This window comes from Microplitis mediator, chromosome 2, assembly GCF_029852145.1.
Source record: "Microplitis mediator isolate UGA2020A chromosome 2, iyMicMedi2.1, whole genome shotgun sequence".
NCBI lineage: Eukaryota > Metazoa > Arthropoda > Insecta > Hymenoptera > Braconidae > Microplitis > Microplitis mediator.
This window is the reverse complement of record NC_079970.1, coordinates 17,215,783-17,232,586: the sequence shown is the minus strand read 5'-3', so window position 1 is coordinate 17,232,586 and position 16,804 is coordinate 17,215,783. Positions and strand designations below refer to the sequence as shown.

At 28.8% G+C, this 16,804-nt stretch overlaps 1 protein-coding gene and 1 long non-coding RNA gene across 6 annotated transcripts in view; one reads left to right on the top strand and one right to left on the bottom strand.

Moving 5' to 3' along the window:
• The window catches only part of LOC130664069 (ELAV-like protein 1), an 82,361-nt gene that overhangs the window by 39,003 nt on the left and 26,554 nt on the right, over positions 1-16,804 (top strand). For 2 of the 5 annotated variants that reach the window (XM_057463759.1, XM_057463752.1), the window contains exon 1: positions 13,574-13,981. The exons of 2 other annotated variants lie outside the window; for them this stretch is intronic. The gene's annotated coding sequence lies outside the window, so the exon portion shown is untranslated. Of the gene's footprint in view, positions 1-13,573; positions 13,982-15,060; positions 15,237-16,804 lie in introns of those variants that run through there. One more of the 5 variants, XM_057463754.1, reaches the window with a different exon arrangement.
• LOC130664070 (uncharacterized) lies at positions 13,919-16,071 on the bottom strand. The gene is made up of 3 exons (XR_008989294.1): positions 15,977-16,071; positions 14,175-14,310; positions 13,919-14,027 (listed from the first exon to the last, which is right to left on the bottom strand). It is a non-coding gene; the product is annotated as an uncharacterized LOC130664070 (long non-coding RNA).

Below are 16,804 nucleotides of genomic sequence, written 5' to 3'. Positions count from 1 at the left end.
ATACGTTTAATTATTTCTAATCCAGTGAATTTTATCGTGCATTAAACTCCCTCAATCCGGATATTTTCGGATGTCGAGAGTACAAGTACGTACTTTTGTTTTTTATTTTTTCTTTTTCAAGGAGAGAGTTAAAAATGTTTGAAGAGGGTTTTAAACGTTAGAGGGGTGGAAATGAGTCTTGTTATTTACTTTTTTTATCATTTATCTATTTTTGTTTCTAAATGTCAAGTGTAATAAAAATTATGACTTAATAAAGAGACTAAAGAAAAAATAAAAATAGAAATGTGATATTTAATTATTTACTTTAATCACTAGTTTTATTTTATATTAATTGTTTATATATTTTTTTTTATTTCTGATGATGAAATGTGTAGTGAGAGACGTACAAATCGCATGCGCTGTAGAGTTGTATAAAGCGAGGGCGTGTTTGTGCGATGGAAGGCGGATGTTCTCTACTTGACTCGACTCTCTACTCACTTTGTGAACCGAGCGAAGAAATAGAGGGAGGGATGATGATGGTTGGGAAGTTCGTGATTGTGATGCTAGGGTTGTTATGCTTATGGGCTCTAAAACTCAGTTAGATAGTGATAGTTTCAGATTTAGGTATATAGATATGTATGTATGTATGTACGTCTATTCTACATGTATATATTCATATACATATATATGGTTAATATGTAGTAAAGTGGGAAATTCGTTGGAATGACTGACTAAAAGCACGCGACGATCGATAATCAAAATCGACTGATACTTCTCTTGCTTGCTTGCTTGCTAGCTAAGACTTTCCTCTTTTCTTTTTGTCTCTCTTTACACCCTTTCTAGCGACTCCACCCATTTATACTTGTCATGACAGTAGCGTAGCTAAATAAATCGTAACCTTACGAAATTTGATACTAACCATGTTACCACTTTTAAATTATTTTATTACTTTTTTTTCACTTAAAATTTAAACGTGATACTATTTAAAAAATAATTATGCCTATTGATATTTTTACTTTATACAGATTAAATTAAATAATTGAAATTATACACTGTACAAAATTTGTGGGGTGAACATGGATTAAATCCGGAGTGAATGCGAATCATCTATTATTATTTATTTCATCCTCTTGGAGTGAAATTTGATCCGGAGGGGAGTTCATCTTAACATTGAAACTCCGGATCGGTGGAGATGCAAATTGAAAAAAATTCCATATTTTTACTCCGGATTCACTGCGCTTAAAAAAAATCCCAATTTACTCCGTATGCAGATTGATTTCTTGTTTTAAACTCTGGAACTCCGACTTACGGCTTCAAATAAAATTCATATTCGGTTCGAATTCACTCTCGATTTTTCACAGTGTAAATTATTTGGGTGCGGTGCTTTTTTACGCAGAAATTATTGATATAAAAAACACACAGTTATTTGTACATGATATATATAGGGGGTGGTAGAGCAAAATAAGACATCATATTTTTGGTAGGTATTCATTTTTTTTTTCATTAGTGGCCCAATTTGCCTCGGAATTAATTTTTTCCAGATAATAGCAAAATAAACACTGAAAAAAAATTTAACTTGTGGTACTAAAAATTTTAAATCGGCCAATGCCCGAGCATTAAACCTTGTCTGTGTACTTTTTATCAAAAAAAAAATTTTTTTACTTAAAAAATAGTGTATTATTCTACTTTACCTTCCCCTAATTTATATGATAATAACTCTAGCTATTGTAATGAAAATCGATACGGTGAACATCTTGACAAAGCCCTCAATTCCGATATGATAATCACTCATTTTTTATACTATATTAATTAATACATTAATTATATAAAATGAAAAGAAAATATCTCAGCAACCAGAGGCAACTTGATCATTTAGAAATTTTTTAAGTACAGGATTACTCAATTTTTTTTGAATTTTCGCAAAGAAAAAATAGTTGGATCTGCTATTTTTAATTTTTTGTAGACGTCAATGTGTGTTATTTTACGTTCAGTAATCTTAGAAAATTATTTTTTATAATATAATTTACATAAAAAATTTCATATATATGATGATGTATAATTCAATCTTAATCATTAAACCCCTGAAATGTTTTATTCAATAAAATATTTTCGGAGTCATTCGCTCTGGGTGTGGCTGAGGAATCCCCACTTTCCTATTTAATATAATTACTTTCATTTATTTATCTAATGTCAATAATAAAAATTTATCATTCGAATTTAGTTGTATCGAGATGTTTTCTATAGTAATTTTTCGGTATAATATAGATATTCGTGTAACGAATATGTTGGAAAAGTCAAAAATGCACACCTCAATCGCTCATTTTAATTTTAATCATTACTTTTATTTTATAATATTAATTTTTTTTTTAACAGGGGTTCGTACTTTTCTCTCTGTTACACTCAAGTCCACAAACAGTATTATCTTTGTTGCACTTGTACAGTAAATGGAAATTAATTTAATTATTAATTTGATTTTTGTATTTCTGATTTTCAGTTTAATTTTTTTTTTTAAATATCCCGCCTTTTTATTTTAGATGTCGCTCTTTTTTCTAATCCTATTGTTACGCTAGTGCTGCTGCCAGTAGTTTATGGAGAGAAAAAAGGAAAAAAAAATTATAACAATAGTAAAAATAAAAATGGTAGCTTAATTTTTCGTGAATTGCAAGTCTTTAAGTGTTTATTAATTACAATGAAACCAAAAAGAGTTGGATAGTGATTTATAAAAGGGTTCCGGCAGTCGCTTAACTAAAGTTAATAAAAGAAAGTTAGATCCTTAAGCCGTTTTATTCGAGAGTTATCGTGATCACAAAAAATCAGTTGATTAATTGACATCAGTGCTCCCCATCAGAACCAAATTATTTATTTTAAAAATAACATATAAAGGAATCATATTCATGTTGTAGTATGATTATTCCTTAAGAAATTCTCTATATATGATGGGATAAGTTTCAACCTATTTTAATATACTTTAAAAAGGTTATAAACTCTATAGAGATGATTGAAAGTGAGTGAGGTACCCGAAAAAAATCGAGTGTCATGCAATAAAATTATTCTTGAGATTGCTGTATAGATTTATTTCGTATGAAAATATTTTTTTAGGTTATTTTAATATTTAAAAATTTTGCGTATATATGGATACAAGACATCCGATTTATTATTAATATTTTATTCACAAATCATTAAAATGACTATATTTTATAATGGTTTTATTACTTTTGAAAATGATGATATCCAATAATTTATTCCATTTATATTTCGTTTAAAATATTTTTTAAATTAAAAGCATATTGTTATTTATTCAAAGAGTTGAATTGAAATTGAATTTTTAATAATGTCATCGATAAAAAGGCAGTTAAAAACGTAATTGAATTAAATGATGTGAAGGTAATTGCTTTAAAATTACTTTTAGTAATAAAATGAGTATCGTAATGTTTCATAAAGCAAATTAATGCATTAATTATTTTTTTACCATACCTCCATCGAAAGTTTAAATTTCTACGAACCAATGAAAAAACTTGGCGCATGCGCCATTCTTTCCCTTAATAGAGATAATAAATACAATTTTCAGGTGCAAATCTGGTGAACAATAGGGTATTTTATAATACCACACTGAGTTAAAAGTGCATGGTTGTGGTAACTAGAAAGGGATGAGTATGAAAAAATAGTAATCTTAATTAATATTTATAGTTTTTTGTACTATAATATCGTGCCCAAAACTATTTGAAAGTAGTAGTGTCGATTAAGCATTGCTAAAATTTTTTGTATTGTTATGGTAACTATTTAATATTATTTCTCAGAACTTATACTTCAGCAATAATAATAACAATACTTCTTTAGTTCACCCCTACAAAGAAAGAATGTACCAGTGACTATTTTAGTTTGCTTATCATCCAATAGTTCCTGTAACTACTTTTAATAGTTAACACAACTACTCTGACAATGTAGTCACCTTATTTCACTACGCATAGATAGTTTCTCCAACTACCAATAGGTAGCTCGATTGGACTGTGATACGTTACTTTAATTAACATTAAAATGGTGATTAATGAAACCATTATTAAATAATTTGCCTAATGTATCAACGATTGTCAAAAGTTTGAAGACAAACGTGTAGTAAAGAACACTAAGATAAAATTATTATATTGCAATAAACAGGATTAAGCGATCATAATTTTTACTTATTTAAAGAAAAATTTCTGTATTTTTGGACCGTTTCAAGTTCGCCCCGGTGAAATAGTACACTGTAAAAAATCACCGGGGTAAGTCTAAGCGGTGTAGGTGTTAAAATTGGCGGTGTTCAATTTCAACACCGAAAGCAGTGTGAAAATAACGCCGCCGCCGGTGTAAATATTCTTCATCGGTGTTAAATAAAATTTTCCGGTGTTAAAATATTTTACTTTAGGAATGTGTGCATGTGTGTACAGTGTGGGTGCGTGTGTGTGAGTGTGTGTGTGTATGCTGCAACATCGAAACTTTGAATTTCAACGTTTGTACAGTCAGCCGAAACAAACATATTTCAGCCTAATGCAACGAACAAATATTAGCGAATGCATAAAGTGCGAATGTCTTCAGTTGATGGGCAGAATTTAGTATATTACATACCAAGAGAGGAAAGTAGGGCATTTCAACCTACGTATATATTACCTACCTGATCCGGTGAGGGTGGCAAACACGCCTATTGGAATGTTCTACTTTTCTCCCTTGGTCTGTAATATACTATTTTTTATTTCAGGTTTATGTTGCATAACTCGTCAATTCTCGAGTGGGCCTAACTCATCTGTGATTTGTCTTAAAAAATCATGGCGCCCGAAAAAGCTCGTAGATTAGAGATCACTTAGTGATGGATGAGGGCAAGTGTATAATGGCATGTGTGAAATCTTTCTGATTATAAGTAGATGAAACCCTTCTTAGAGTATTGAGGTATAGTTGCGTCTCACCATTAATCTATGCAACATGTCGACCAATACAGAGAATTGGTATCACGGGGGGTCATTCCAAGCCCACTTCGACCAGAGTCTCTTTATTTCCTGAGATGGTAGTAGTGCTTGACCCAAGAGAGATAGGATTCGTGGTGGTTTGCTGGTAAGTTACCCACACGCAAGAGGATCTTTGATCTAATCATTGATCCCAGGGTAAGCGAATATAAATTATGCTCATATTTCGCTATTATTATATTATGGTAGAAAATGGGGATGTTACGCAACGCGTGTATGCCCGAAATAGGCGAGTAAACGGCCTCCGGTAAAACGGAGGTGGGATTCGTTACATCAATTAATTATAACTCGTAAATTGTTTGACTAAATTTAACTCAAAATTTAATCCAAACTAAATCTCAAAATATCCTTTCGTTTGCCGCAAAGCACGTGAAAATCGGTCGATTAGTTCCAAAGATATTGTCGGACAAAAATTGACTTTTTTATCCAACCGTTTTTCAATTTCGAAGAGCTCCAAAACTTACAAATAATAACGTATTTGAACTTTTTGAGCTCGTAAACAGCGAGAAGGTTGGGGTGTTTACAGGTTCAACTGTCTCAGAAATTTTTTTTTGGTCACCGAATTTTCTTTGATCTATCCGTTCTTAATTAAAAATCGTATAATGTAATATTTATTTATTTATTTAATAAATTTTTATTTGACCCTGAAGCTCAGCTCCCTAAGGGCCATAATACATAAAATATACATTAAATTAAATTATAGTACAGTATAATATTAATAATAATTTTAATAATACTAAATAACACTTATAACGTAAATTTTAAAGTAACAATTACTATTAATGTTCATTGACTTAATAAGAAAGGTATAAGAAAAATATATAAAAAGAGATCGAAACATATACATAAAATACATCTCGCATATTTTAATTATTATAAATCTGTAGTTCTTTCAAAAAATCTAGTATAACAGGCTGTTCTAAACTCAATATAATTATTCATAGCTAATATTGTATAATGTATAAGGATACTTACTCTCTAAACATGAATTAGTGAAAATAAGTGAATATTCACTCATTTCAAGTGCAAATCGAACCACTAATTTCAGAAAGTGGTTCGGTTGGCACTTAGAATTAGTGAATATTCAGTTACTTCAGTTATTCATGTTTAGAGAGTACACCCGGCTGAAATTTGTCTACGATAAAAATAATGATAAAATATCTATATGCACATTCGTTATATGTACTCCGCCTATGTGCGAAAGTAAGCGTAATGAGCAAATATAATTATTAACACTCCCATAGAATCCGATTATCTATTTTTTCATTCATTTCGTAATACCAGCAGCACTTAGTAAAAGCTATGAATAACGATGCAGATGAGCTCATCCGAATTACCATCGAGTTCATTATCAAAAAACAATTTTCATCCGAGTTTCCGAAGAATACTTCCAGACACTTATTTTTTTTTTTTAATTTTATTGTATAAAGTACTTTATATAATATCAATATAATACTCGAACATTCAATTAAAATATTTTTTTCTATCCTAAATTTCTCCTAAAATAAGTTTCTTTTTTAAAAATAATTTTCAAGAAACATTCAAATCAGTAGTTAATAATTTCACACAGTAAAAATCTTAGCGAGTCTCTCCCTACGCCATTTAGCTGTAATAAATTTACAGTGCGAATCTCCATCCAACTTCCTTTAATTACCTTCATTACACTTATCAGATTATTCAACTGGTTTAAGGAAACCCGACGTCGTTACAATCCATTTAAAAGATTTCAAACGCCTAGTTAAATTGATCATTACACTATCTCGATCCAAGGATCTCATTAAGCGATAAGTCTTACACAAATATTTGTGTACCTAAAATTAATATGTTCGCCATAAGTACAAATTGAACATCCATTCCGTCGATTTATCAAAACCATTATCGTTATCATTTCATTTATTATATTTTTACTTCCAATTTCATTGTTCGATCCGTTAATTGTGACTCATCGATTGAGTATTATTAATGAAAATACGTTTATTAACTTATTACTTGATGTATCAAAAAGAAAAAAATATGTTATTTGATAACTCGACGTAGAGTCATCAAAATTTAATCATTTCATGTTATTTTGTTTTTTGTTTTTGTTTTCCAAGTTAAGAAACAATAAAGTATCTCGAGACCTCTTTTATCTTCCACTATCAAGACGTTTAACTAATTGTCGTAAAATGCAAGAGGATTCACCGAGTATACGAATTCGGGTTTTAATAATAGCTATCACGTCTTATCTTTGTGTCGTCAGCTTACGGTCAACTACCAGTTAACAGAAACTTATGGAAACCTGCCAAAATACTTGCGTACATAATTTTATTCCTCATATAATTTAATATATTATCTTGATTATTAGTTTTATCGGCAATAAAACTTTCGCTACTTTTGAACTTTAGGAGTCGTAATAATTTTTTTTTTCTATCAATATTATATTCAATTTTACTATAAGTTCTTTTTTAGTTTGTCAATAATGGAATGCTTTATGAAATCACTCATATGTTTGATTCGCTTATAATAAAACTAAAATATCTTATGACATATTTAAACGATAATTATGGCAATTTATTTTATTTTGGATTAAAATTTATTTCAAATAAAAATTTTTTTTTACTAAAATTACATATGTTGGGTATCAAATGAAAGCTTATGATTGATAGAATCATATAGTATTTTTTACAATGCACTTCCAATAATTTAACTGCATGGAAAAAGAATACAAAGAAAAATTACAGTTTCATACACAAAAAAAAATATACGGCATTTATTACCATACTCTTATGCACTATCGTATTGAGTACCATAAGTATGGCGTGTGGCACCATACTTATGGTACTCAATGCGATTGTCTATCTGAGTATGGTAATAAACGCAACATATTTATTTCCGTGTATATTAGCATGGGTCTTTAAATGGAAAATTGGAAACATTTGAAAACATTCTGTAAGAATTATAGTTTCAAATAATAATTTCGAATTTTACTCAAAATTTAGTTAAAAATACATCTAAAACTGTAAAACATACTACTGAAATTTCTATGTAATATAATAATTAATTGAAACTGTATTTTTAATGAAAATTTTTGAGAACCGGGTGATGCAGTTTTCTTTTTGAAAGAATTATTTATAAAAAACCATAAGTTGTTGATTATAAACAGAATGTTACCATTTAAACTAAAATTCTAATTCAAATTGTATAATGAGAAGATGGAGCATTCGACGTAAATATGTACCACAACAACAAACTTTTTAAAATACGAAAAAAAAAAACAATGGTTGACTTAATATTATTAAAAAAATCACAAAAAAACTAGGAAAACTCTCAAAAATAGTTCTAAATCAGAATTTTCGGAACTTATTTTGAACAAAAAAAATTTACAGAAGAGTCAAAAAATTTCAGTAAATTGATTATTAAGTCAGCGATTATTTTTTTATTGCATTAATTAAAATTTTCAAAAGTTTAAAAATAGTTTTAAAAAAGTTCGTCGTTGTGTCATGTTTTAACGTTTAGAATAGTCAACGCTTTTTCAATTTTTTTTACACGACTAAATTTTAATTTAATTTGCATCCACTCTAATTACGAAGTTTTTAATTTGGAATAAATTTATTTCTACTAAAAAAAAATTTTCTGCAAAATTATAAATGAATTATTTATCTAATCATTACTACTTTTTACTACTCGTATTTAATCCGCAGGTATTTTTTATAAATAATATAAAATAAAACTTTTCCGAGTAAACTTTACTCCAAGGATATTAAATAAAAAAAAATCACCCGCGTTTACTGCACTAATTTTTTATAATGTGACTATTACAAGTAAAAGAAAAATATAAATATTTAATCAGAAAAAAAATTTATAAAGTGAATACGAACACATTTGGATTTTATCAACTCACATTTTATATTTACTTTTCTGATAACTGATAAAATAATTTTTTTTTTTCATCAATTTTAATAATTATGAAGCGAATTAAACGAAAGTGATTCAGCTAACTGGAACTAATACCTTCACAGTATTCTCTTTATTATCTTCATTTTTCCTCAATCACGCTTTTAAAAATTTTTTACTATAAAAAAAAAGTTAGTAATTTGATTATTAAAGAATAATTAAATTGGCTGGTGTAATAGTAAATTAAATATTTAATGGACTTGTAATATAATTACTGGTTATATAAAATTTGACATTTAAAAAATTAATCAGTGATTTACATCATATAGATTTTAACAATGAGATATGGGCCTTTTAGTAAATTTTTTAAAAGCATTATTCCCGCATGCTCATGCAGGCAGCTGTTATATAAAAGACGATCATTTATCAGTTGCACTATAGTGTTGTAGTAAAAGGGTAAAAGGTCGGGGATAGAGATAATGTTAGAAAGCGATTATCCGTACGTGGCTTGCAGAGAGAACCTGACCTTACCCAGTCCAGTCTCCCTCGAAAGGGAAGTTAAAGCATACTGCGAGACAGAGATAAAAGATAGACAGGATAAACACCCTTGGAGATTGACGAAAAAAAAAAAAAAAAAAAAAATGTCCATCCCCTGCTCGTGTGTATACGTCACTGCACCCCTTGTCTTTTTCTAGCTCCAACAGTTTGCTTGCTAAAGATAAAAAAAACTTTTATTTTATTTTCTTCATTTTTTTTTGCTCATTACTTTTTCTTGGGTTGTTGTCTCGAACGCTTGACGTTATCGTGGTTGCATCTAAAACGCAAATGACATTTTACGACTTACACGTATGCTGTTGTATTCTCCAAACAAATTATTATCGTTAAATCGATTTTTCTTTTATATTCTACCTGCATAATAATTCTTTTATTATCTAGGGGTTGGTTTATCGAGATATATCATCATTCGTTAGAATTAATATTTATTTTTCTTTCACATAATACTCTTATGTTGTAATAAAAGATAATATGTATATAAATATATATGTATATATTTTTTTTAACTCATTTTTGGAAATACTCGAGTATCATAAATGCAAAAGTAACAAGAGAATTTTTAAATAATTTATATTTACATTTTTTTATATAATACACGAGCATCAGCTTACATATCCTCGTTAGAAGAGGGGATAAAAAAATTACGTGCTTTTGAAAAAGATTAATTACCTTCCTTTATTACCAATCTCATTAAAAAATGGAGAAAAATTTTTCATAAAAAGATAATTGGATTTTAAAAATTTTCAATCATTTTAGGTATAGATAATATGATTAAATAATTTTTTTTATAACAAACAAATTTACTGGTTTATATTAAAATTTAATTAGTTATAGTTGAAATTATTAATTATTTAAATTAATTAGTAATTATTTGTAATCGAAGTAAAAAGTTTTTTTATTAGTCCCTATTTTTTTATTGTATTTTTTTCTGCCTTACAAAATATACGAAAATAAGTCATCAGATATGAATTAGTATAAGAAATTACCGTCAGTTTTTTACTACCGTCAAGTCGCGAACATTTGGCCAATCAACAACATTTGCAAAAACTTTTTCAAATTATGACATGAACACCTATTTGAATTAAAATACTAAAAAAAGTAATAGTTAAATATTCATATTTATTGAAGAAAACAAAAACATATTTTATTATACCTGAAAAAAAAACAATTTAGATCAAATATTTGTAGATATCCTTGCAGGTGAAAGCTAAAGTAATGTAAATTATCAAAGTTTGAGAATCAAAAATTTTGAGCCTTTATACCAAATGAATTTCACCAAAATTTTAGATCTACACCAATCTATGCAGATGGAACTAGATCTACTGAGCTTAGTGTAGGTCTAAAATTTGAAAAAATTTAATCTACGTCCATCTAATTGGATATCTTCAGATCTAAATTAGTTTTTCCTGAGCAGTTGCCTTCTTAAAAATTTGTTACCAAAAAACGATTATTCTAAACATCAAAAGAATATACATAGTGTAAAAAATATTCGGAGAAAACGAATTTGAAATTCTCTCCAGAGGGGAGTTCATTTAAACATTAAATAATTCGGGATAAGAGTGAATGCGAATTGAAATAACTCTCTAAAAATGAATGTTAAATTCTCTGCGAATTAGAGGATAATCACTATTTATCCAGCTATAAGTATACCACTAATTCAACCAGTACTTACAGCTGGTTTCCAGTGCATATCCACTAATTAGCAGTGAATTTCACTAATTCATTTTTAGAGAGCAAACTCAGCATCAATCGGAAATCGTGTTTCGCTAAATCAAAAACTCCCTATTCACTCTGCATGCAGAGTGATATTTTTGAAACTCCTGAACTCTGAGTGACGGAGTGAATAATTTGGATTGAAATAAAATTCGTATGTATCTTCGAATTCACCCCAATTTTTTACAGTGTAATAAACAAAAAATTTAGCAATCAAAGGTATTTATTCAACTAACACGATGTAAAATGGCCGTCAAATAATTTTTGGTCAATTTGTCCATGTGGCAACTGTCAATTGACTAGTCATTTTTTTACCTTACATCACTAATTGATGCTCAAAATCAAATAGTATCCGTATTAATTATCAAATTTCTTTCTTCTCGAATTATTTATTAATAATTTTTCTTGAATTCTTTTTACTTGTGATAATTATTATAAAAATTATTGGTCACATCAAATATTTTAATTCCTTATTGTCAAATTCCGTAATTTACGATAGTTTATAACTTTTATAATGAAAACTAAAATCCTTAATCCCAAATAATTTTCATTAAAAACATAGACACCGCGCTATTTTGACGTGCTTTTAATAAAGTCATAGATTAATTTATTTATTCTCTGAACAAATGACCACAAAATTTATTTCTCTACTGGATTACAATTTGTCGATAAATTAATTTTTTTTCTTTTTGTTTTAATTCACTAGGACTCTGATTAGTCTCAGTTTCATTAATCAATCTTCCTGAATAATTAATGCACTTTTACTGAATACATTCAACTTGTATTTGAAGTTTGACCGAATTTCAACGGATTCAGTTTTACTATTCAATAAATTTACATCAAAATTTTCTTTACCTTTCAAAAAAAAGTTTTAAATTAAAGTTCTCATGAATTATTAAAATTTAAAATATACAGTTCTTAACAATTCTTTCATTCCAAAGTATTATTTTAAAAAAAGCTCATCAACTAAAATTAGTTAATAAACTATTTTTTCTCAATTTTATCAAATTTCAGCTTTCATTTCATTCTCTCAAAAAAATTAAGTCCTCATAAAGATTAAAATAAAGTCCAAAACTCTCATTATCATAATTTATTATCCCCCAGTCTTTTACCAAAAAAAAAAAAAAAAAAAAAAAACTATCCCTCGAAATTATTGTCAATTGTCCTTATCCCAAACCGCACCCAAAAACTTCCCCACAATTAAATACAACCTTCTGGGAATGATAGCCAATCAACCTGAAAAAAAAACTTTCCATATCTATTATATCCCCCAACATTTTTTTTACCTCTCCCTAAAAAAAAAAAAAAAAAAAATCCAGAAAAAAAAAGTACATTTAGAATCTAAACATGACGTTGGAATTCAAGAATCACACATCGAAATCCCGCGAATTTTCACACGAAACCCCTTCTACCCCTCATGGATATCCCCATCGAGGTGGCTGCACTCTATAACATTTTTTTATATCATATACTCGTCGACGAAATAACCCGCGCCTGCGTCTTTAGCTCACATCACCAAGTGCTTGACTCTCTTCCTGTATTTCCTCACCAATACATCCCTATATATCATACCCCTAGTTTTAACACCCCCTACATGCAAGTCACGCTTGCGCAGATCTAAATCTTCATTTCAATTCTCTTTCTCTTTCTTTTTGGTCTTCCTCGATACATACACTCACACATATAATATATATGTATATATATTTGAACACATTGAGTTAGAGTAGAGGTAGACTATAGAGACTAGGTCTCTGGCCGTTCTTTCCGGTGGTTTGTAACCCCTCACGTAGTGGATACTCCAAGGAGGGTTGAAGCCCACTCTTCGAACCGGCGCGTTAGGTCGCTCTAGGTGCAGCCGCTGGGTTCGAATGTACTCCACCCGTCAGTTTAGTTACCGCACCACATAAGGCATTGCGTTGTAGACACCGTTACCCGCAATATTATTATTATTATACCTTATTACTTATATTCATTAATTGGTTAATTCATTCATTCGTTCGTTCTCGTACGTTGAACCCTTCCTTTAAAGACAGCTGAGACTTTAACAACAACAACAACAAACAACAGCTACATCACACATTATTCAATACTTAACATACTTGTATTGTCACACTACAATCGTGTACAAGATAACAAAGAAAGTTAACATAACGAGTTACATTATTCGTTAATAATTTAAGTCTCGTCTTTAATCGCGAGTTATCCCACTTCCCTAAATTCCCTTTACGATCATCCTTCATTTATAAAAAAAATTCATTAATTACTCTTTTAATAACAAAAAAAAAAATTATCATTTTTAAATTATTCAATTTATATTTATTCTGTTAATTTCTATGTCTATATATATTTATTAACCAATTATTTAACATCGATAATCATTAAGCTCGCGGATCTATACTCTCATAATCGTTCGTAATTAATTATAAAATTCCCTTTGAGAAATATATAAAAAAAAAAATTTATCGTGAAAGTTTATTAAATTGATAATCGTATTTTAAATAAATACAAATAAACTTTTGTTCGAGATAACGGTGCTCTAGATAACGATACAAAATTTATTAAAAATTTATAAGTATAAAGTAATTAAAAATATAAATAAACGACATCTGGAAGATTTATTTGGAGATCTCATTATAGTGGTGACATTTCGTACATTCGTACAAAAATTTACCGAAATAAAATATATATATTATATTTTTCAATGATTTATTAAAACAAGTCTTGCAATTTATTTTATAACTTTAATGAAATAATTTTATATATCAATTAAAAATTAAAGAATTATATAAATAATTAAAATAACCCATCACTACGTTTTGTTCTGCGCTAGTCAGCATCCTCCAACCACTGATTTTCATCGTTAACCGGTATGTTCATTTGTTTCTTTACTTTATAATTTATGTTCTGTACTGCCTGTTAAATTTTATTATTATTAATTATTTATTTATTTATTATTATGATTATTATTATAATTATAAATTACTATATTTTATAAGTTTAGTTTGTTTATTTATTATTATTATTATTATTAATTATTATTATGATTATGATTATGATTACGATTATTATTGAAATCCCGTAAATAATTTGGGATTCTTCATAAGCTTCTATCCTATTTATTTATTTTTTATATTTTTTTTTTAAATCCCAATCATTTGAATCCACGCGGGTGCGCTCGCCGACAGCAAAATTTAAACTGAAAAAAAAATGTTATTTTAAAATTTAAAAGCTGAATAAATATAAATTCGTTGGTTAATTTATTATAATACTATAACAAACGGAAGTTGATACAAATCATTAATTATAATGTTTGTAGAACTTAACGAACCGTTAATTTTAAATACCAAAAAACCACCTGGTTACTTAATTAATATTTAATAAGTAAAATTAATTTTTAAATGGCCAGTAAATAATTAAATGACTAAAAGTAAATTATTTATAATTTTATTGGAAAGTAGAGTAAAAAATTCTTGGATAATAAAAAAGATTATAGTATTGGAGTATATCTTTAAAATCATTAGTTGATGTCTTTAACTTGGGTGTGGCTTCGGCCTGTAGCGCACCGCGACGACGCCGACTCCGACGTCGACGAAGAAGCTTTTAAGCTTCCATCTCGACATCGACGACAAAACACTAAATCCTCAAGAAATAAATAAAATATTATATTTTAATTGATAATTAAAAAATTTATTATTATTGTTATTATTTAAATAATAATAACGAGTAATAAATAAGTGAAGAAATAAATTTAATTGCCTAGTTGATGGCGACATGAAAAAATAATTTTCAACGACAAACTAAACTGAAAAACAAGACCAAAAGTCGATATTACCAAAGAGAGAAAGGAAAATAAAAATTTGAAAAAATTATAATAATAATAATACTGATTGTGAGTATATATTATTATAAATATATATAAAAAAGTAAAAGGAATATGATTGAAAAAATAAAGCAGAAGATGATGTGGAGAAAAAAAATTTTCGCGACGCATCGGGGTCGGCAACCCCAAATTTTCCATTCCCTTATTCCCCAAGCATTGTCTCAAGGGACGATGGGTATGGCCACGAGGGGTGCGAGATCAAGGGCAGTCAAAAAAAAATGAAAGGAATCCAAAATACTAACGTAAGTAGTTACTCGCATAAGCCCGCTTTGCTTTTTTATCATTTATTAAGTATTACAAGCATCGTATTCAAATTTATTATTAACATAGAATTTAATAATATTTTAAATACTTCAATAATAATAATAATAATAGTAATAATAATAATTATAATAATACACTGTAAAAAATAACGGAGTAAAAATGGACCCGGAGAACTTTACACGGCCGTGCAGTGTGAAATAACGGTGTAAAATTCTCTCGGTGTTAATTTTCCATCCGTGTAATTTTAACACAGTGTAATCTACTTTTTTACATTATTCTGTGTTACTCGTTATAATATGATTAACGAGCAACAAATGATCATTGAACATCTTTAACTACTTAATCAATAACTATATTAATATTATTTAGGTATTAAATAGTATTTTGAACATTTCAATATTCTTACCATTAATTTTCTTAATGCAAAATTTTCATAAATTACACGCTTATCAGTGTACAAATTTTTAATTCACACCGCCTAAATTTAACACCGAATTTGGTGTAATTTTCACACCGAAATTTTTACATCGAGTCATTTACACTACATCGGGTCCAAAATATTTTTTACAGTGTAATAGTAGTGGTGATGATGATGAGCAAGGAGAAAACATTTGTATAATCTTTTAAAATATGGGTGAAAAAAAAACAAAAAAATGTGCACACATAAATTAATATAAAAATTGGAAGCATGAAGCGTAACGATTTATCGTGTACGTACCTTGAATACAATATACGTTTTATTGTGTATGAGATTGCATTGTTTTAGGGAGAAAACAACAAGAGCGAGCGAGAGAAATAGAGATTAAGAATAAGGGGTGAATTTTTTTTTCTTTCTTTATTTTTATACTTTTTTTATTAAGGGTTGAAGAGAGATAGTAAATATTTTGTTGGGGAGCAGTCGCGGCGGTGGCGGTGGTGGCGGCAACGGCAGACTCGCTCGTTGAGTATTGATCGCTTTTAGGTCCATGTGTCGCGCGTGCGTTTATACTATAGGGTGAACCTGCGAGTAGGGTGAGTTTTGCCAAGAGAGGGGTAGACAAGCGGTAGGATAGGGTGGGCGCTGGGTGGATTGAATAAAGATAGAGAGAGTGAGAGAGGAAGACCACTATCGAGTGAGATAGTGAGAGTTGAGAGTTTCCGAGGTAACTGGGGTTCATATACCCCCGGGTTAGAGCTGTGCAACGTCGGCTACAGCCGTGCCACATCGACCAATCAATGGAGCCCCTCGGACACTGCTTCCACTAGCTCTCGCACTCACTCTCACTACCTTTTTCTTTTTATTATTATTATATATTTATAAATATATATATTTATTATTCGCTTGGACTGTCCACGGTGACAAGAATAACGGCGATTCATGTTTTATATACATTTTTTTTTTGCCTTGTCATAAATTATTGACAAACAATGTGTTATCGTAATAGTTTTGCTATTTATATAGTTATTTATTTAACTGAAAAAAAAAAAAAAAAATTTCATACAATGTCTTTTTTATGTTTATTAATACCAGATTATTTAGACATGATAAACTAATTTTTTTATATTT